Source organism: Chlorocebus sabaeus, chromosome 10 (genome assembly GCF_047675955.1).
Source record: "Chlorocebus sabaeus isolate Y175 chromosome 10, mChlSab1.0.hap1, whole genome shotgun sequence".
NCBI classification, from domain to species: domain Eukaryota; kingdom Metazoa; phylum Chordata; class Mammalia; order Primates; family Cercopithecidae; genus Chlorocebus; species Chlorocebus sabaeus.
The window spans coordinates 109,148,452-109,170,290 of NC_132913.1; positions in this window are offsets into that span (position 1 = coordinate 109,148,452).

Sequence of the window (21,839 nt, forward strand, 5' to 3'; positions counted from 1 at the left end):
TTAACAAATAAACAAGGAAAGACATTTTCAAAAATATATATATATTTTTTTTGCTCAACATCAAATATCAATTTTACTCCAGCTAGTAAAGAAGATAAAAGTGATGTCTATTCTAAGTCTACTAAGACATCATAACATAAACAAACAAAATCATCAGTATTCTCTTCCCTGGATCTAAGCATTACATGAAAATCCCAAGTCTTACTCATATTTTCTAAGTTAATGAGGAATCAGATATAATCGATGATGTTATAGAGAAAACACTAAAAGTAAAACAAATATATCTTGGAGAAAGGCTTTAAACATAGCTTTGAGAAATGAAAGCCTCTAGCATCATTTTTCTCTGTCAATTTTGGTAAAAGCATTTTAGGAAGATGCTTTTTACAAGACTTATCATTATGGAAGAGTGATAATATGAAAAGATCTTCTCTCAGACCTAGAGCATCTAACGAAAATGTATAATCTTCCATTCTCAGTTCAGGAAGGAGGTCTGGGTGTCACAACCTAAAAAGGGATTTTTTTTTCTTTTTCTTTTTTTTTTTTTTTTTTTTTGCCATTCTCTGTATTTGTTCAGCCTGACAACATCACATTCTCCATAGCCTGTGATTTGGTGCCACACTGTCCATATTATCACACCTAGGTCAGTCTTAAATCAGAAGTCTTCATTTTCGAAGTGTCTCATGTCTATGAATCCACTGTCACATTAGTGGTGGCTGGATGGTGACTTCAAGGATATCTTTAGGTCCCATAAATCCTAATAATTTAGAGGCATTTTCCTGGTAGCATTAGTACATGCTTACATATCCATCCAGGCAGGACCTGCTCCTGGAAGTGACTATCTGCTCAGAAGAAATCCAGAACTCTCTGGGGTGAGAGCACAGGATGTTCCTAACGAAACAAATTTGCAGGCCTCAGTGAATGTCAAGAATAGCCTATTTGGGGGCCTGGGTGTCCATTAATGGCACTTATTTTCTCCATCCGAATTCCGAACCATGCAAGAGGTTTATCATATGCCTTAGGTGTGATGGGGTTATCTCCAGTGGAAAGAAAACCTAGGAAATGAAGGACATGTGTTCCCTCTAATAGCTTATGGCAGGGTTTATCAAGCTCAGCAGCATTCACAACTTGAACCAGAGAGTTCTTTGCTGTGGGGGCCATCCTGAGCATTGTACCACATGTAGTAGCCTCCTTAGCCCCTCCCTACTAGACATTAATAGCACATGCCCCCAAGTCATGACAACTGAAAATGTTTCCAGACATTGCCAAATGTCCCTCTGTGGGAAGGGGTAAAATTTTCCTAGGTTGAAAACCACTGGCCTAGACTCCAGTTCTTTTTGCTGTAAATTGGTTCATTCAGAAAAATTCTGTTGAGCATTTAACTATGCGCCAGGCTGGTGGGGAAATGTATTAGTTCATTCTCAATGCTGCTAATAAAGATGTACCAGAGACTGGGCAATTGATAAAAGAAAGAGCTTTAATGGACTCAGAGTTCCACATGGCTGGGGAGGACTCACAATCATGATGGAAGATGAAGAAAGAGAAAAAGAATGTCTTACATGGCGGCAGGCAAGTGAACTTGTGTAGGGAAACTCCCCTTTATAAAATCATCAGATCTTGTGAGGCTTATTCACTATCATGAGAACAGCATGGGAAAGACCCATCCCCATGATTCAATTAGCTACCAATGGGTACCTCCCATGACACATGGGAATTATGGGAGCTACAATTCAAGATGAGATTTGGGTGGGGACACAACCACACCATATCAGGAAATGTAAAAAAGATCTAGTTTTGATCTTAAATAGCTTGCATCTAGTGGACTCACAGAGATGCGTCAAAGGAGATACTTGGTACTACACATGAACCCTAATTGTTCCCCAGCAGTGGCCTTGACCCACAAAAGTCCCGTTTGACCATGTGGAGATAGATCTGTTGATCCTTCCATGACAAACTGCCTCTTACGGAAACAGACATTTTTCTACAGATCTTTCAATTTCTGTTTGGAGAATGACTATTGTATCCAGGCTTGACATTCAGAATGTATGCCTGCAGCCCATGAAATTTGTTTTCTCTCTGAGTAATGGGGCTTTTCCACCCAGTGTCTCCATGGCATCTGTGAGATCAAAGTCATTTATTTCACAACAAATATTAAGGCCCAAACAGCTTAATCTTGACAGAAGGCAGAAGCTCTAGGGAAAATGCAGAGTTTAAACAAAAATAACTCACTAAGGCCCTTATCCAGTACTTCTGAATTTTATACACCAAATATATTGAGCCATTCACTGATACGATTGTTATACTTTGGATATATGTCAAATAGTCATTTTTAAAGAAGTAGCATTCTATTTTCACCATCTAAATTTTATGGCAGATCGCGGTGGTCTAAATGTAATGACCTCACAGGGAAACATTTTCTATGGAACATTTTCCACAAAGGTGTCAGATATCTGGGGCACAAATCGTAGTGAAATTTTAGACTGACTTAAAAAAAATTATTTTAGCAGAATAGAAAGGAAAATAATGTATTTTTATAACAGTAGGTCTCACATTTTCTAGGGCATGGGCCATTTTCATGAAAGATGGCCTTTGAGCCTTCCTACTTTTCAAAACATAGAAACAGCACCAAGACAAATGGGAATACAGCTCTTGTTTTTAATAGGATGGTGAATTAGAGAGGAGGGAATAATCAGAAACTCAACAGGGGTCAGTATACCTGAGTTCTAGAACCAGGTCTACTTTGTGAGATGATCTTTTATGTCATTTTCCTTTTATTACATTAAGGTTAAGAAATGAGATTCGTTCTCTGAGTTTCCTAATATTAAAATAAAGGGCAAGATAAATGATATTATTACTAATATTGAACAACTTTATTTATTTAACATTTGTTGATAGCATACCCTGCACTAAGCTCCATTCCAGGCACTGGGGCTATGATATGGTTTGGTTCACCTTGAATGGTAAAAACCCCCATGTGTCAAGGGTGGGGCCAGGTGGAGATAATTGAATCATGAGGGCAGTTTCCCCCGTACTGTTCTTGTGGTAGTGAATAGGTCTTATGAGATCTGATGGTTTTATAACGGAGAGTTCCCCTACAGAAGCTCTCTTGCCTGCCACCATGTAAGATATGCCTTTGCTCCTCCTTCAACTTACCCACCACAATTATGAGGCCTCCCCAGCCACGTGAAACTGTGAGTCCATTAAACTTCTTTTTCTTCATAAATTACCCAGTCTCAGGTATGTCTTTATTAGCAGGGGGAAAACAGGCTAATACAGGCCATCACTAAAGGGGATTGCTAATTTAGACAAGAAAAATACATATTCTCATGACAAATATCAAAGTTTAAAAGACTTCATAATTGTGTCAGCATGATGTGTTAAGAAGCCCATATTTAAAGGAAAGTTTAGAAACCTATCCATAACTTTTAGGCATCTTGAAAAATGGAAATAGATCTCCTCCCCACCCTTAAAAGCAGAGGCACCAGAATGAGGGAGAATGAAGTCTGGACAGGTAAAGGGATAGAGCATGTACTGGTCTAGGATGCTCCAGCATTCACTTCCTCATCTTCTCCCCTCTTCTCCCATTGCTTATTCTGTGCATCTGGGGAATACTGACATTTACCCCACCAAACATACAGAAGCGTGCACACACACATACCCACCCACACACACAAACACACATACACGCTCAACATACGTATACACACATGGGCCTGAGCTCCTCAAAATGGCTAGCTAAATCCATGCAGCACGCTAAAGAGAGCTAAATCCATGCAACACTAAAGAGAGGGCATCACTTTTCTGAATTCAAAAGACTGGATTGCACTACATATAATGGGTAAACATTTGAAATTTCAGACACCAACAGCCTTAATAGACAGAGAAAGCATGGTGCACTTAGTATTAAAAATAGTAACAATTATTCCCAGTCAATGATAGTGAATCTTTCCAGGATATTTTGGTTGATACTTTGGCTGATTGGACAATCCTGGAATTTAAAATGTTATTCAGTATTGAGCATGTTTTTGGGTAATGACTGAAGCTGATCTTTTCTGTTTAAAGACAGGAGATTGGTGGTTAAGATGGCAGAAAAATTATTAGGGCTTAGTTTCACTTGCAATATAAATGAATCTCCTTTGAATGTTGAGATCCTTGAAAGTCGTCCTAAGTGGCATTTACTAATGTGCTTTATCATGTCCAGGAAATAGTAGTCGTCAGTGTGGGTGTTTCTCTTCAGAGGAATGAGAGTATAAGAGGGGGAAAAAAGACCTGCTCTTTCATGAATGTCTAAGAAGGGATTCTTAGAAATGCCACAATACTGGACTAACCCATTCATTTTATAATAAAGACTAGGTATAACTCATCTTTTGGAGTTTTGTTTAATTTCGAACCCCTAACTCTATTGTTAATCCTCGTCAGTTTCCCCTGTAATTACAATCTGTTAACTTTTCAAAGAGACAGGAGGTTGTAAACTTCTTTGAAATTCCGTCGGTAGGTACAGTTGATATTATTCAGACAGGATGAATTCCACCAAGGGGGAGAAATGTGGAGGAGAGGAAACAGTTGAGATACTGGGGTGAGAATGTAATGGGAATAAATCCACAGGTTCCAAATGGCACACGTGGAACATCCCTGCTACTGCTCCTCCAGCTTGTTCCCAGGTGATCCTCAGCACAGCCTTAGAATCTTTGGAAACCCAGGCAGCCAGGAACACTCAATTATCCTGTGCACTAGAGATGAAACCTATTTCTTATTTTTGGATAGGATTTGTGAGATAGAAAGGCAAGGAATCGCGGTCAACCGAATTAAAAAAAAAAAAAAAAAAAATCTCTGGATACTCACCAGGCTAGAAGGCCTAAAGAGCCTGACCTGAAAAACACCTTAGACATAAATTTTGCAAATGAGGAAGCTGAGTTTCAGAAGGCTGTTCCTTGACAAACACCAATATAATTGATGACAACCACAAATAGCATGTTTCAATGGCATCACCATGTATACTGTTCCACCCATCAATCAGAAGCATGCATCTGCATTTTAATATATGCCTATAATTGCTTATTATTCAAGTTTCCTATTGAAAACGCACCCTTGGTCATATATATTGTGAGTAATTGAGTCTCTACTGTATATTGGTAAATGATTTGCATGATCTGGACCCCACAGTCCTAACATGACATTTCCCTCTTTTCCTATTACTAGCCATTCACAGCATCCAAAGACAACAGAGGTGCTGGATCACTGCCAGGCCCCAGGCATTGAAGTCTTGCTTGCTGCAATTCTCTTTGGCTAAGTTAGGCACATACTAAAATGGATACAAGGATCCCATAGCAATTGCCTTGTAAGACACTTAAAGGCAACCGATCACAAGGTGGACAAGGGAAAGCTTTCAAGAACCCTGAAATTGAATTTGGAGTCACTAATACAGCTGGGGAATGATAGTGTGGAATGTCTCAAGGTCGCTTGCAACAGAGAAAGGGGGCCTTATTTCAAAGAAATTGCCCTGTCTGCCAAGATAAAAATGAGACACACACAGCAAAGAGAAAAGAGCAGCTGCTACCGAGCACTACCAAGGGAGAGACTGCAAAACAAATCATCAGTGGGAAAGAGAATGAGGAACACCATGAATTTCTTCCATCACTGGACAAGAAGCGCTCTCTCCTCTAATTCATAGGATAAAAAGAAGGCTGGCTCCAAATGGCCATTTAAACCCAGCAGGGCCCTTTGCAAGAATGGGAAAGAGAGAAGATAACATGATTTTCTCCACTGTGTCAAGATGCAATGGCTACGTACACCTCCTGCAGCCGAATCATAAAGGAGGGAGCGTGCTTGCGACCATTTGGACCACATGGTTCCCGCTGTCAGAAGGTACCCCCCAGAGACATCATTTTCCACTGCCTATGGATCAGACATCCAGCAGATACCAGGAAGCACAATGTTAATAGACTGAAATTGTCTTTGCTTCTGGAGGCAAAAGCAGAGACAGACAGGGCAAAGATTCTCTCCTGTGCTTTCTTCTAGAACTTTTATAGTTTTAGGTTTCACATTGTGTATGATCCCCTTTGAGTTAATTTTTTATACGATGCAAGATATGGATCAAGATTTGAATTTGAATATGGATAACCAATTGTTCCAGCACCATTTGCTGAAAAGACTATCTTTTCTTCACTAAATTGCTTTTTTAACTTTGAAAAGAATCAATTAACCCATGTATGTGTGTATCTATTTCTGGACTTTCTAGTCTGTTTCATTGATTTATATTGTCTATTCTTTTGCCATTACCACACTGGCTTGATTACTGTACCTTCATAGGAAGTCTTGAAATTAGGTAGTGTGATTCCTCCAACTTTGTTCTTTTTCAAAATTATGCTGGCTAGTACGGTTCCTCTGTCTTACTATATATATTTTAGAATCAGCTTGCTGATTTTTACATACACACGCACAAACACACAAACATGCTAGATTTTTCACTGGAACTATACTGAATTTATACATCTACATTATTATTTTTTTAAAATAAATTGCTTTATACATTTATTCTGATGCTTCTGGTTCAAACAGGGGTTTCTACTTTAACCTCTCCTCTGTTACACTTGTGCCTCTTTTCTTCCACACCAAATAAGCTAGTTCTCTAGGACACTGAAGATGATAGAATTGGAACATTTCATAATTGCTCATCTAGTTTATCCCATATTACACACACAGTCTCTGAATAATGCTCATATCATCACCAACAATATAATTACTAATATTAATTAAAAACTTTTTGCATATGTCTTTTTCTCCCATTTTTAAAATTGTACATCTACATTTTCTGAACATATAGTCATCCCATCACTATAAAAAATCTGCCTTGATATTTTTTTCTAAAAGACACACTTATCTATTTATTTAACTTATTTATTATCTGTCTCCTTCAAAAATGATTTTAAACTGCCTTAAAAAGAGGAAAATACAGTTGAGTAAAAAGGAGGAAGCAAATATGCTAACCATAATTTAAATATGTGTTATGATTAAGTGCAATATTTGGCTCAATGAATCCTAACAGTCAAATTAAAGATAAAAATGTGACAAATTATATAAAGTGGTATTTTTCAAACACAATTTTTATTTTTTCTTAAGATTAAAGGCAGAAAATTTTTTTACATTACATTACTAGGAGACAAAAATTGAGATGTGTGATAACATCCTCAATAAGAGTTTCACAGAAATGTAAAAAAAAATTCACATGAAAAAATGTTCAACATAATATTAAAGTGCAAATCAGTAAAACTGAGAGATCTTTTAGAGAAAGATCTTTATCTTAAACTGTTTCTTAATACTTTTTCTGGTACATCATGTAGCTATTTCTCTCTTTTTATTATAGTGTATGTTATTATAGAAATATTTTAAATATTTATATTTAAATATATTTATACATCTATTATATACGGTACATATGCATATATTTTTTGCTTTTCTAATTAGAAAGAATTTCCCTACTATCAACATTATCATTAAGAACTTTAGCTGACTCTTTGAGCCAAGAAAACACTTTGAAAATTCTACTCAGCCACACCTTAGAAACTGCCCAAAGTGTTTCACCATCAAGCTTAGGCTATGTTAAAGCAAACTTGGCATCAGCTTCAAGGGCAAGGCAGAGGAAGAAGACATTAGCTGCAGATATAATAAAATGGGAAAAGGGGGTCAAAGAATGGACATTTGACTAGTGGGGTGAACAGCAGGAGAAGAGTGTTAGTGACTATGAGATAGTGGATGTGGAAGGAAGGATCACAGTACCATTGACTGTCCATTGTAAAAGTCCAGTAAGACCTAAAGGGAATGAGTATGTCTTAGAGAAGTCTGAATTTGTTAACAGGAGACTAGCTTAATGGACAGTGAATAATAGGATTACTGGAAAAGGTAATCTAGATAGGAATAAGATATAGATAAATCAAAGATTGAAGTTTCCTGAATTCTCCCACAGAGAGTTACATACAAATTCTAATACCACAATATTTTCCATCTCGAGTCGTGCTTCATGAGTTTGCTTTATGAAAGAGCATTTCATTTACTTGAAGATGACAGCTTGCCCATTTTCAAGTGACTACATCCTTATCACCACTTAAGAGCCACTGGGCTCTTCTCAGAAAATCTTGGGCTTACAGAGACAAGATAGTCCACAGTTTTATGCCAAATTTCTCTATCTATCTCTTGCTACTCATTATCTTAAGACTGTGAGGGCATTCTGACCTCTTAATTCCTTGAGGGCCATAATTGACCAGAAAGACTCTTGACTGCATCAGGAATTGAGTGGGAACTCTTGATAGATCTTTGGTCAATCACTTAAGAAAATCCATTTCATTTAAGTCATTCCTGGAAATTTTTTCTATTACTTAATTATGTTGTGCACCCTTTTGCTTCCCTCTCATGATATAAGGACACACAGGTTAATGTGACAGAAGTATATGCAGTTACTAAAGAAATCAAGTTTTTCCACTGATAGGTATATGGGTTAGATTGAATATTAACACTGATTCCCCATGCTCTTTCCTTATGACACCTAAGTAACAAGTTATTTGCTTTCATAAATTTTTGAAATTTTATGTGATTAGTAATAAAAGGTTTTCATCAGAAAATAATATCCTTACCAACAGGAAGCAGCGTTTCACTTGACAAGCATGGAACATATATTTTCTTGGTAAAGCTGATAAGGTTTGGCTGTGTCCCCACCCAAATCTCATCTTGAACTGTAGCTCCAACAATTCCCACGTGTGGTGAGAGGTAATTGAATCATGGGGGCAGGGTTTTCTCATGCTGTTCTCGTGATAGTGAATAAGTCTCATGAGGTCTGATGGCTTTATGAGGGGGAGTTTCCCTGCACAAATTTTCTCTTGTCTGCTACCATGTAAGACGTGCCTTTTGACTTCCACCATTATTATGAGCCTCCCCAGCCATGTGAAACTGTGAGTCCATTAAACTTCTTTCTCTTTATAAATTACCCATTTTCAGGTATGTCTTTACAGCAGTGTGAAATAAAGTATAGAAAGTCTATTATATTAGAAAGAACACTGGGGCTCAGGCATTGGCTCAACCCTTAGGTCTGTACCTTATGGTCACATAATATTGGATAAGTCACTCAATATCTTTGGACTTTGATTTTCCCATGTTTAACAAAGAAATAATAATGACATCATCAGATTAGTCACGGTCAGATTAAATAACATGTGAAAAAGTTCCTGGTAAATGCTAATATATTCTGTAACTGTAGTCTATCAATATGCGTGGCTTTTTATAAAAGTCTAGGTCTGCTTTGTGATCCCAGAAATCCCCTTCATCCTATTCTGGTGTGGGGCCTGCATTCATGCTGCCTTATCTCCACAAACAGCTGGAATGAGTCATTAGGAGTTGTCATTCTTCCCACCTGGGGAGAGTAACTGGCTTGTGTCTGATCCCCCAACAAGCCCTCAAGGGAGGAGGAGTCAGGAAGCCGGATGGAAAGTGAGTGACATTGGGCCCACAGTCAGCACATCACATACCCCATCCCAGGCCATGACAGTTTCCAACTATGAAGAACGACAGCAAGCCAATGAGTCCTTTCACCTTCAGGGCAAAACGTTGGCTGCTTTAAGACGACGAATGTTATTTATTTGGTTGAGAGCAGAAATGATCATACACATTAATATAATTTCATCAGCTTCTGAAAGAGGCCCCTCCATCCACACCCTTCCCTCCCACCACTTAAACCCGCTGGTTATGTACCAAACATGCCATTAAAGAATATGTTTTTCTTTTTGCTGACAAACAAAATCAGATGCTAATCAATAGGAATTCAGTTGGCAGAGACATCTTGCTCATCAGTGAAATTACATCTGGATCTTGTTGGCTTGATGGTAGGAAATCCTTTTGATGAGAAACTAAAATTAAAAAAATATGCTCTCTCTTATCACAAGAAACTATAAACAACCACAACACTCAACAGTCAATCAAGCAAACAAACAAAAAACCCCTCAGTTGCTGGGGTGTTGGAAACTAATTTTATCACACTGTTGCCCCACTCCCCCAATCTAATACAAGCTATTGAGAAATAATTATATGATTTGCTTGTTCAAAATTTAAATATGCTTTCTAGATGATTACTCTAAAAAACAGTGGGGGCTCAAAGAAGGATGTGCTATTGTTTTCAGACCACCTTGACAAGCTTGTGTCCATCAAAACTCACCCTGTCAGTTGTATTCAATGATGCTGCTAACTTAGCTCCATAGCTGTTGTTTACCCTTTCAAGGAAACACATGAAACATTAACATTTCCTAATAATAAGTCTCCCCAGGTGTTCTTGTTTAGGGAGAACCCCTTCATCCATCAGTGAAGGTCCATTGCCAATCTGTAGATCTAGGATAGTGTTGATGCTTTTGTTATTAATCAAGCTCTTAGTACATCAAAAGAAAGTGGCTCATTCCCTTTTTTTCTCCCCACCAAATATTGTGAAGACAATAGAATAAGGGGGAAAACATTCACCAAAAACATAAGCACAGTGTATAATCTGGAATGGCCATTACCCAGAATATAATAATTCTGTCAGAGATATTTCTCACATCACTGAAGAGTGTTCTGAATTGGTAAAACCTTTAAAATAGAATATTGAATATCATAGTCCTTCCTTCCTTCCTTCCTTCCTGCCTTCCTTCCTTTCCTTTCCTTCCCTTCCCTTTCCTTCCTTCCTTTTTCCCTCCCTCCCTCCCTCTCTTCCCTCCCTCTTCTTTCTTTTTGCTTTTCTTTCCTTCCTTTCTTTCTCTTTCTTTCCTTCTTTCTTTTCTTTCCTTTCTTTCTTTCCTCTTTCTTTCTTTCCTTTCTTCTTTCTTTCTTTTCTTCTTTCTTTCTTTCTTTCCTTCCTTCCTTCCTTTTTTCTTTCTTCCCTCCCTCCCTCCCTCCCTTCCTTCTTTCTTTTTCTTTCTTCCTTTCTTTCCCTCTTCCCACCAGCTGCTCCTCTTTGTTTTAGCTATAGGACCTCCAAATGCTTTCACATATATTAGTTTACTTACACATATATTAGTTTACTTTATCTTCATAGAAATCGTAAAAACTAGGTAGGGCCACTAGAATGATGTTTGGGTGTTAAAAATAAGATTAGCAACTTTTTCAAGGTCAATCAAATGAGAGATTATACCTGGGAGATTCAAATCCAGGTTTCCTAACACCTGAGGTAGGGCTTTTTTCAATATTTCTAACTACTCTATTCCTATTTAATTTAGGTATTGTATGCCTAGTGGTCAATCCACATTTTAAGGTTGCATTCACTAGAATCAGATGTTAGTATAAAGTCCAAGTAAGCAAAAAAGCATATTGAAAACAATTTCAAAATTTCTGGGAGAACTGCTAAAAGTATCAATAAGAATAAGCATTTTTTTAGCTTAATCCTTTACATAAATAGATGCTACTGCTGACAGTGTTTTTTCCAGAGCTGGACTTCCCACTGTCAGCAAGAGGCGTGCTGAGATATTTACGGTGATCATGTTTTACATCACTCCATCTCTATCCTCCCTGGCTTTCTCAGCATTCTCTGAGCAGGGTGGGATAAAAGGCTGGTATCATGTAGCGATGACCTCAAAAACCCCACACTGGGCACTGTCAATATGGCATGTTCTCCCCAGCTTCTCATTCTTTGAATCCCTTCCCTGACAACCAGATGGATTGGTATGCATTTGCTTGCATAATGTGGCCCCCAATACTAAACTGGCTGTCTCATTTCTCATAGACAAGGGTGTGGGACTCACATTAAAGCTGAGTTTCCAACTGCACTCACTCTGTGCATACTCAGTGTTGATTATCTACATGCCTGGAATAAAATAGGAGGGGCCACCACCATGGCTCATCCAAATGCTCTAGTAATTTAGATTCACTATGATACCACCATGTTGGGTCCATGCAGATTGGGGTGGAGTAACAGTACTTCAAAGAACCTCAACTGTAAACATACAAAAACCAAGTCTTAGGAAGAAGTAGGGAAAAGTAAAGGAAAGCAAATGGGTCTATTAGAATGAGCAGAGATAATGGTTTAGCACACGGTTAGGAAATTAGAGAAAGTAGAGCCCTATAATATCTGACATTTGCTCTGGGATCCTTTCCTTCGCTTTTGTTCTTCCTGGCACTTGCTTTATTCAGTTCCTCTGCAGAAATGCTTATCTCTTCAGTCTCGCAAAAGCCTTCCCTTAGTAACAATGGTACTGAAATTCATCTTCAATGGTAAGCCAAACCAGGAACCAGAGGCTCCCTTTCTGAACTCCAGACTGATGCAGAGGCAAATTTATCTTTGTGCTTCGTATTAAGCACAAGCTCTGCTCAACAAATCTTGATGGCTCCTTCTGTGCCTCCAGAGCCTGAGTTCACGCTTCTTTTGGAGCATTCCTTTACTTTGAACACGTCTTACAGAAACTTGCTTTCATATCTGTCTGCCTCCTTAATTCAAAACAGTCTGTAAGGCAGGGACAGTGTCCTCTTAGAAAATTGTGATCAGTACATCAGGACAGTGACGTGGACATAATATATCTCGGAAGCATCTAATAGATTTTGCCCCATGGCTTAGGGCAAGGGTGGGCATTTGGTCACCTCTAGAAATATTTCTGATTGTCAAAACTTGGCAGGAAGCTCTTACTAGATAGAGGCCAGGGATGGGGCTAAACATCCTACAGTGCACAGGATATCACTCTACTACAAAGAAGTATCCAACCCAAAATGTCAATAGTGTCGAGGTCGAAAAATCCTGTTAACAGAACAAACTACCATGCCCAGGTAAATCTATAGGTATCTCCCTGAATAGGCTATTTTTCTGAGATGAATCTGACTAACATGTCTGTCCAGGACAGTGTCTCAGCCTAAACAATACTATCTCCAGCATAGAATGCCTTCCCTTTTCAACATTAGTTAATGAGTTATCAATGATAACTGTTTGTGAAGCTTATTAAATAGACTTTATTATCCCCATTATACAATTAAGGAAATTGAGACTGAGGAAAGTGAAATAATCTGTGAAGGTTTCCTACCTATGAAGGTGGCAGCAGATCTTGAATTTGAGACTTCTGGCTCCATGATCAAGAAAAAAAAAAAAGTCAGTCAAGACATGAAGGCATACAGATCCAGGGCATGTTGAGAGACCAGCCAGGAGTGACATGCCACTGAATCCCAGGGTACAAAACAGAAAGAGAAATTGGTTTGGGGACAGATGTTCAGGCCTCTGAATGACTTTTTAGGCAATTTGAACTTAGGAGAAGTGGAGGGCTGAGGGTAGATCACAGAATAGATGATTAGACTTTTTCTTTGGAAGGATGGGCTGCTTAGAGAAGGAAATATCATTCAGGACGTGGCAGCAGTTCTTCAAGTCCCACTTCTAACCATTAAAGGAGGGTGACAGAAAGAGGAACACATCAACCCCTAGAGCAGTCAAACTTACTAGAAGCTGCATAATTTGCTCCAGATAATGTCAAAGTTTTGGGGAATGTAAGTAACTACTCTCTGGAGGTCGCTGTATACATTCTGTGTCTGTGCTGCCACACACTGAACTAAAGACACAAATCCTTAAGTTTTATATTTCAGATTAATAACCTAGATGTGTATAATCTGGAGGCCTATAGTTTAGATCTATGTTTTCTTGACACATGGTGAATAAACAACTAGTTTCCAGGACTCCAAAGCAACATTGCAAGACTTCTTTCTCCACTTAAAATACTTGTAGTTTAATGGCCTTTATTAACCAAGTAACCTACCTCTATCTTTTAGGGTATGAGGATTTAGTAAACATATAGATGAAGAATGTGATGAAGTTTCTTCTAAAAAAAAATATGAGCCTGATTTGAGCTTTGAGATTAAAAAAAAATCTCTAAGTAGCTAGAGGGAGTGAAGAATTTCAGGGAGTGTATGCATGTTCTCAAAAGAATAATATGCAAACAGCCCAGAAACCTCCCACCAGTTATACCTGGAGTGAAGCTTATTCTTCTGTGAATGCAATTTCTTCTTAACCTCCCACAGATGAAACAGAATCCAGCATCACTTGTGATCTATTTCTAATGTAACTAGTGGTGGCAGCTTGTTTTGCATTTTTTTAACCTTCTTTTTAAACATCAGACTAATCCATCATGAACAGTGACTGCTTTCATTGTACAGGCCTTTGAATTTCAGAATGCCTAATTTGTTTATTTAAATGAAAAAGAGTTTCCAAAAGAAAATGGAAAAGCTAAGGAGAGGTTTGGGTTCTTGCTTGAAGGCAAATATTAATTTTGTCTCTAGGGTCACCATTTTTTGGGAGCTTTCAGACACAAATATTCTATAAAAGCCTCATTACAGGAGGTTTCTACTTTGAGATGGCCAAGAGAGTTGCCTCCAGGCCACAACCACTCTGACCTTCTAGGCTTTTGGCCATATTCACAGCACAGCAGATTTAATGATTTTATGAGGAGTCTTCCCCACCTAATCCTCTTAACAACTGGGCAAGCATTTACCCCATGCATTGGTGCTTTGGTTCAGTGGTAACTAGGAGAGAATTGGAAACAACCTTGTATAAAAGAGATGTTATTTCTTAAGGCATATGTTTTTCCCTTTTGATTTGAGTTATAGAAGATCTCAACCCTATTGTTCTTACCCTTCAATGTTGGCCTGAAAGGGAGAAAATTTCCCGAAGCAAGATATACATTTTTGGATGTGTCAGAATATACTAGAACACTGGACAGCAGAATTTCTGTCCACAAAGTCTTCTTTCCAGGACAGTTTTCTTTCTGTTTCAATGCAAACCTTCAGAAAGTTTTCTGTCAGGATATGTCTAACATTGAGGATCATCAATTGCATTAGTTCAAATCATGGACATGTGGATTGAGTGCTAAGCAAAAAGAATTTACAGAGTTTCTACAATATGTTGGTTCCTAAGAAGGTTATAATTGAAGAGTGGCATACAATTATACTTCTTTGAGGAAGTTAAAATCTATTTGGATGGCAATTCTAATTTACCCAAAGAAACGGCAGAGAGAACAATAGCTTCTGATCACCGGAGAAGGGTCATTTGAAATAGACCTTCAGTGTGCCCTTAGAATTTACAGAAGATAAATGAAAGTTGGCATGCTCAGAGGATACTTCCTTGAAGAGGTAACCCTTGAACTGGATTTTAAATCTTAGTTAGCATTTAAATACATCAACATCAAGGAAACAGAATTTCAAACCTGGAGAGCAACACGAATAAAAATTTTGGGCCAGGTGTGGTGGCTCACACCTGTAACCCAGCACTTTGGGAGGCCTAGGCAGGTAGATCATGAAGTCAGGAGTTCAAGACCAGCCTGGCCAATATGGAGAAACCCAGTCTCTACTAAAAATACAAAAATTAGCCAGGTGTGGTGGCGTGCACCTGTAATCCCAGCTGCTCTGGAGGTTGAGGCAGAAGAATCACTTGAACCCAGGTGGTAGAGGTTGCAGTGAGCCAAGATTTGCTAGTACACTCCAGCCTACATGACAGAGTGAGACTCCATCTCAAAAAACAAACAAATAAATAAATAAATAAACCAACATAAAAATTTGGCAGGTCACAGTAGGACTGGGGACAGAAAATTGGTGATGTGGATAGGCAGTCTTTCAGACAAAACTAGGTGTTATATGCAGAGGAGTAGACAATAAAATATGAGAAGTATCATGGCAGCAGATGGAAGGTCTTTGAAAACTTAACAGAAGAATTCGAACTTGATGGCCCATGCAATAGTCATTGTAGGTTCTAGAAACGGAGGCCCATGTTGAAATCAGCATTGTAGTACAAAAGGTTTGATGACCAATGAGGGATGGAAGAGAGGGTATCACTGAAGGTGACTCCGAGGCTGGAGGCAGGACTGTTAAAACCTACAGAAAGAAACCTTCCACAGGTTTAGGAAGGAGCACCTGTTTTTTTTTTTTTTTCCCCAGGAGAAGAAATTCCATTAGACTTTCCCAGAAGAGAATCTGGAATGAAAAAAGAAAACAAAACAAAAGCAAAAACTAGCTATCATTTTCTCAAAGTGAATGGAAAACTAAATCTATCTCCATATATATATGGAGAAAGAGAGAGAGAGAGAGAGAATAAAATCCGTAGAGAGAAAAATCCTAGAGCTTTTTCTTTGTTGCCTTGTGTTCTCATAATACAAGCTCCTGTCTCTCCACCTTGGTCTGTGCTAACGTAGCCTTCTTTTACCCAGGTCCACCTCTTACACCCTTATCATTCCTGACCACTAATATGAAACCTTCTTCCACATAGTGTACTGAGAATCAAACAGATTTTCTTTTCTTTTTCAGTCATAACTCTCAGCTCTCCACTTTTCTACCAAGAACTCTTCCCCTCTATACTCAATCCCATCAGAACAAACCAGTTAAGTAGAAACGAAGCTGACATACAATCAGAGTCTTGCTGGGCTTTATCCCAATTCTTTTAGCTCTAAACCAAGGAAGTCATCTTGGTGAGACAAAAGGAGTGAGAACACAGTGCTTGGAACCCATGCTATTGTGGCTTCTCATGCGATGTAAAGAAGTGGGGAAATACTTTGGAAATAAACATAGTTTTACACCTATGACAGTCCATATTCAAGTATTTACACACTTCTACTTACTATTTTTAATGTTATGCTGAAATTGCATGTCTATAATGTTGTTTAAACAATCTCATAGAAAGCCTTTTAAAGGAATACCTTGACTGCAGTGAGCTCTAATTTTTGTCTTTCAAATCAAATGAATGACTTTCCCAAATAGGAGAAGAAGAGCAGGAGTGAATAATACAAAGCAAGAGACTTGGGTTTGACACAGAAAGTAATCATAAGAGAAGCTGGAAAGTACTTAAAATAATTGAGTTGCACTGATGATGCTCTCACCAGCATCTCTGGCCTTAACAATGGTCTCTTCTCTGATTTAGTCACAGATAAAATTGGCCCTCGATTCGTTGACAAAATCTAGCCTATAGACATGGTTTGTTTCTTTCCTGTGCAAGTGTCATTAAGCTCAAATGGACCTGATCTTCAACTGCTGAATGCCAGGGTGCCAGCCATAGCAGAGAAGGTCAGAGTATGAACTTTGGAGCAAGTTGGGAAGACAACTGATGTTTAAATTCTACCTCTGCCATTTACCAGCTTTGAGACCTTAATGAAGTCACTTAATATTCTGAATCTTGATTTTTCTGTAAAGTCAAAATAATAATTATTAATTGGTTATTGTGAGAATTAAATAAGAATGTATTGACAGGGCTTAGCAAGCACCTGATAAAATATTTAGCACCTAATAAATATTTAGCACTGAATAAAATATTATTTGCTATGACCTCTCTATGAGTCTGAGGGACACCTTTATAATGATGAAGTACAGGTATCTTAAATTTGTTCTGTAGAAAACAGAACTTGTAATAGTTTCAAACAAAGCTTCTCTTATCAGTGTCCTTCTCTTGATTAAAAATGTCATTACCCTCTGAACAACTCAGGCTGGAAACTACTGGACTTTTTATTATTATTATGATTATTTTTCAAATCCCTTAACTCCCTCATCCCCTAACCTAGCGAATCCTCCATCACTGCTAGTTTTGTTCTTGAAAACAATGGTTTTCCAACTTTTTGTGGTTTATAGACTAATTTTAGAATATTGTGAAGCAAAGAAATATTTTTCATAGAATAATGCACTCAGGTGTACAAAAATGTTATACACTATTTTTAGGCTAAACAGACCCTCCAAAGCCCACATAAGTACCTCCTAGGTGTTTAGGGAGGAAAGTTGGAGAAACCCAGCTCTAAAATCGTTCTTCAAACTAGCTGAGCCTTTCCATGTCTTTGACATCTATTCTAGTTTCAAATCCTTATAATCTCTTGCCTAAATCCAACTTGGTCTCTTTGATTCCAGCATGCTCTTTCTCCTACCAATAATCCACCCTTTTTCCAATATCTTTTTCACCTAAAGTACCATTTTCTTTCTAAAATTCTTTGGAAATTTGTTTTTGATTAACATTGGTCCTCAAATGCTACCTTATATCATGAGATAGAGAGATTGTGAATGTAGACAAGAGATGGGTTCCAGAGACCTGGATACTTTTAAAAACTTAGGAGATGGTTCTGACCCTAGTAGGCCCAGACCACACTTTGAGAAACACTATCCGAAGATGATCTCTTCAAGCGAATTTTCTCGGTCATCATTTTGTTCAACTTAGCCTCTGTACTTTCATAAACTGGGTATGTTTTGAACTTTGTTTTTATTTGCCCTTCAATTTAGAAAACTCTCTTCACTTTCACAATTTGGTTGAAAAACTTTCTTTTCTTACATTGAAAAAGAAATTTAGAGACAGGGTCTCGCTTTATCACCCAGGCTGGAGTGCAGTGGCACCATCATAGCTCACTGCAGCCTCAAACTCCTGGGCTCAAGCCATCCTCTTGCCTCAGCCTCCTGGGTCACTGAGATTACAGGTGTGAACCACTGTGCCTGATCTCAAAACTGCTTATTCTTTATCACTCAGTACAACCACTGACTCTTCTATGGATTCTTCCTCCACCAGCTGCCCTAATAAGAAGGCAATATACCTTCTTCTAATGTCCTACCACTACCCTCTGCAAACACTGCCATTATAGCACATACGAGACTTTCCCTTGAATTACTTTTGCTTGTGTGCATGTCTCGCACCTCCACTAGATTATACAGTCCTTGAAGGCAGATCAGATTCTACTTACTCCATATGTTGTAGATGTTCCTAAAATGTTTGCTGAATTATAAAATTTGCTATCATTCATATATGTGCCACATTTTAAAATTATTTTGTCTATCCTCAGAACAGCAGAACTCAAAGTTATGGTACAGAGGAGACTCGTTTGTTACAATGCAGGGCCATGCTGTTGTGCTGGATCCAGCTTGTACTGGCTCGGAAGAACTGCCTGTGTGCATTTCTTCCCAATTCTGAATTCAATGATGTCTTTTTAGTAAGCCTGAAATCAATCATAGTGATAAAATTTACCCCACAGAAATCAGCAAATGCTATAAATCAGGGTTTTTTCTTTTAAATAATTTTTTCTTTTTTTGAGAATGATTTACCAGCACAGCCAGTAACCAAAATAGTCATATAATTTCTGTGTGCCTTCATAGAGTCCAATCTAATACGAAAAACTCATTTAGCAATCTTAAAAGACACCGTTTGCAAGTAAAAGAGCTACATATAAATCAAAGCCCTGGAACTTCACTGCCCAGAATGACATGGAGTAGAATACACCAAGGCACCAAGATGTAGGATTTTCCTTGATTTTCCATTTGGAAACTATGAGACATAAAGCAAATTGCTTGAATCTCTTGCAGGCTTTAGTGTTACCACCTTCACACTGAAAAAATTAATGCCTTCCCCTACTTCAAAAACCTAAGTGAAGAGTAAATGAGGGAAGCCATGTGTGCAGAAGCATTTTTAAAATTGCTATCAAAATGTGTTCTTTCTGCCTCTGAGCTTGTAGATTCAGTTTTATAAAGGAGATTCCAGTCAATAAGAGAGTGACAGTTCTTTATCCTCACTAATCCATCTAAATCTACGAACAGTTAGTGCATGCTTTAAATGCTGTACGTACCATCCATTTCCTTCCTCCCAAGACAAACCTGCAGAAACATCAACCAGACAAGGCATTCTGCCTCTTCTCCCAGAAATTTTCCCTTTATTTGCATGGAATTCCCCTTTCCTTAAAATGGCAAACACTAGAACAATCTCATCTTTATCACAGACTTTAGTGAAATACAGACATACCATTTAACTATCCTCCCTACTCCCCATAATACAAAAATAAATGGCATTGATTAGTGATTGACTTCAAAGTGAGTAATTGAGCTTTAATGAGTTTATAAAAGGGATTGAAATCAAGGCAATAAATTAAAAGCAAAATAAAAGAGTAAACAAGAAAGGATGTTTTACAACTTGGTTCCATTACAGTCTCTGCTAACCAGATTAAAAAGTAATTGCCATGTCAAGAAAAATTATAGTGGCCTCTGCAAAATGGAAGAGCAGTAGGCTCTCTTTGTGTGTGGGGTGTAAAATGAAGAAAATAGAAAGTAAATAATTATACAGAGGGAGGGAGAGGGCAAAACTCGTTCCTGGCGGTCATTATGCTTTTAATATCAGAGATTTCTTCATAGAAATAGGCATTATCATCAACACATGCTAATGAGCTGCCTGATTTAAACTAAAATCTTTAATGTCCTCTATTATCTTTGTATAAAGGGAAGTTTCATGCTTTGTAAAGATATGAAGATTCTAGTATCTTTTGTATAACATATCAGGAGTATATTTATGACTGCACGGTTTAACCATTTTAAATGTCCCTAAATTAATGACATTAAAAAGACATACATTCTCAATATTTTAGGGGACTTTTTAAAAATAGGCTTTAAAAAAATAAAGTGATGACATTTAGACAAATGATCTAAAATAAGAAGCACTTGTGATTGGAGAACCAAAAGCCGCCATAAAATAGGAAGATTACGTAAAATAAATTGAATGTAGTGATCATCTCTATGAGCCCTGATAATATGTCATGGGGCACTTATGGAATTGAATGCAGCCCTCACAGACCCACAGCTCATTATCACTGAGAATTCATGGGTAGCTGGTGAGAAGCCTAAATAGTGGTAAAGGGCGGATGTAGCAGCAATTTTTAAGATAACTGTCTCTAGAATCTTCACAGCCTGAGAAACTGCTCTAAGAAAACAACCAAAAAGATGCAAGCATCAAAATTCAAGATAGTATCGCTTGATAAATCTAATAAGCAAGATAATTGTGACTTAACATGTATACAAGGAACTGTGGTGGGTACAATGTTGATGGCAGTGAATTGGAATTAACCAAATGTCCCCACAGACACATCTGTCTATTGGGACTTCCAAGTTAGACTGGGAGCACTTGGATAGAATGCCTGGGAGAGTCGAGGTAGCCAAATGAGGAGACTGTGTTGAGATAATAGGAATGTTTTCCAGGAGTGCTGAGACCAGCCCTTCAGTAGTTGGAGAATCTTGACCTCTGTATTAGTCCATTTTCATGCTGCTGATAAAGACATACCCAAGACTGGGCAATTCACAAAAGAAAGAAACTTACAGTTCTATGTGACTGGAGAGGTCTCACAATCATGGCAGAAGGCAAGGAGGAGCAAGTCATGTCTTACATGGAAGGCAGCAGGCAGAGAGAGAGAGCTTGTGCAGGGAAACTCCCCTTTATCAAACCATCAGATCTTGTGAGACTTATTCACTATCAAAAGAAAAGCACAGGAAAGACCTGCCCCCATGATTCAATTACCTCCCACTGGGTCCCTCCCACAATATGTGGGAATTCAAGATGAGATTTGGGCAGAGACACAGCCAAACCATATCAACCTCTAACAAAGGCTTTGGTATCACAAATAAAGAGGAGAACAGACCTGTCTGTGCTTTCACCACACCCTAAGTGAGGACTAACACCAGCTTTTATTGTGCATTTACTGTAAGAATCTGTAATCCTGGCTAGATTGAGGTCAAAAAAATAAATAAGTAGATGTTCAGATAAATACACAATTGTGTGTGAAAGATTATTTGAAAGATAATCACCACCTTAAAGATTCATTATTCACTTAATACTATTGACAGTTAATATCCTTTGTACAAATTCTTTTTTGAGTTGGTCTGATGTGGAGACGATATGGTGATTAAACTCAGAAACTCAATCGTTACTCTAAGCTATGTGATAGAGATTGAGTAAAAAAGTGTCTCTCCTTTATTTTCTAGTTTTCCTATTAAAAGAAAATCCTTAAATGCATTTAAGATGTTTCTCTCTTTTCAGTACATAAACTCTTTCATAGCAGTGCTTTAAAAAAAAATCCATGACCACAAAAGAAGAAGCACGA